The sequence below is a fragment of the Elephantulus edwardii genome, unplaced genomic scaffold (assembly GCF_000299155.1).
Source record: "Elephantulus edwardii isolate Elephantulus edwardi_28Jun2011 unplaced genomic scaffold, EleEdw1.0 scaffold00195, whole genome shotgun sequence".
Classification (NCBI taxonomy): Eukaryota; Metazoa; Chordata; class Mammalia; order Macroscelidea; family Macroscelididae; genus Elephantulus; species Elephantulus edwardii.
In genome coordinates this window covers 3,331,962-3,333,540 of record NW_006399945.1, presented here as the reverse complement: position 1 = coordinate 3,333,540, position 1,579 = coordinate 3,331,962, and the positions used below count along the sequence as shown (strand labels likewise).

The following is a 1,579-nucleotide window of genomic DNA, read 5'->3' as shown; positions in this document are numbered from 1 at the left end:
GTGAAGTTAAGGTGGGCTAGCTCTGGGGTGGGGCAAGAGGCGATTTCTTAGCTGGGGAGGGCTCTGCAAGCACAGGGTTAGGTCCTATTGCTATATTCTGCAGAGGGCGGTCAAGTAGTTTTATTATAAACAATAGCCCTTTATCATAGTACTCCATGTAAAGTCTGATCCCCCACCAATATCCTGACTGCCATTGACGGGCTTTTTTACCACGATCTGTGAAAGAGATTTTTAGGGGGTGACACCAACTATTGCATGCAGCTTCTGCTTGATCTTTGGAGGCAGTATCTCTTGGGTTAACAAGGGATAGTTGGCTGTTACGGTTATGAAATCCCAAGAAGAGTTGGGGTTCCAGTAAGTATTTCCAGTCGTTTCACATCTCCAGCTTCGACAATAGAAATCACTCTGAGACCCGCACATACGGGTCAGCCCTCGTGTATTCAGGTCATGTCCCAGAGAGACATAGAAAGAGAAATATCTCAGGGCCATTCTACATCTTCAATTTCCACAACCTGCTCGTCCTCCGACGAGGGCAGGGGCAAGAAGACCTAGAGCGTCTGAGGGAGTGGGATATGAGGGGGCAGTGGGGTTAAGGTTTCCTTCTATGTCCCAGTCTGCAGGGGCTCCAGTGGCTAACTTACAGAGGTCAGGGTACAGATCTGGCCACCAGGTCCTGGGGGTGGCGATTTTGGAGATAGACCATACAACATTCCCTGTTTGAGATTGGACTACCCAGGTAAGGTTGCGAGGGGCATATGGGTTATGGTTACTTATGGTTGTCCCGACAAAGGCGCAACCGAAAAGGATTGTCAGTCCTTTCCAAAGTCCACTGGTCATCTTCGCCAGTCGGAGCTGGCTTGACATGAGCTGCTACTCCGTCTACCTTGACGGCTGTGAGGGTAGTTAGCAGCACCTGATAGGGTCCTTTCCAGTGAGGTTCAAGGCTGCTGACCCGATGCCTGCGGACCAAGACTTTATCTCCAACCTGAAAATTATGAGGGAGGGGAGGCAACTTACCAGTATAAGCTTTTTGGAGCATTGGCCAGGTCTCTCTTTTGACTAGTTCTAAAGCTTTCAAGCGGGTTAACAATGGGGTGAAGGTCATAGCATCAACTTCATAAGTTCTTATAGCAGTGAGAGGGGGTGGTCCTCCATACATAATTTCAAAAGGGGTGAGAGCAAATTTCCCTGGGGTGTTCCGTACATGGGACAGTGCAAAGGGAAGGAGAGCAATCCAATCTTTTACGCCGGTCTCAATAGCTATTTTAGTTAAGGTCTCTTTTAGAGTTCTATTCATCCTTTCTACCTGACCTGAGCTCTGGGGTCTATAAGCACAATGCAACTTCCAATTTAACCCCAGTTGTTTGGACAGTCCCTGACTCACCTGGGCCACAAAGGCTGGGCCATTGTCTGACCCAATTACCTTAGGGATCCCAAATCGCAGAAAAATTCCTTCTAAGATTTTCTTAGTTACTACATTCGCAGTTTCTTGCTTGGTGGGGAATGCTTCAACCCATCCTGAGAAGGTGTCTACAAATACTAGCAGATACATATAGTTATAAATGGTGACTTTTACTTC

The 1,579-nt window shown here is 47.6% G+C and overlaps 1 pseudogene; it reads right to left on the bottom strand.

Annotated features, from left to right (window-relative positions):
• Positions 1–766: 766 nt before the first annotated feature.
• LOC102843600 overlaps positions 767–1,579 on the bottom strand; it is a 6,227-nt pseudogene continuing 5,414 nt past the window's right edge.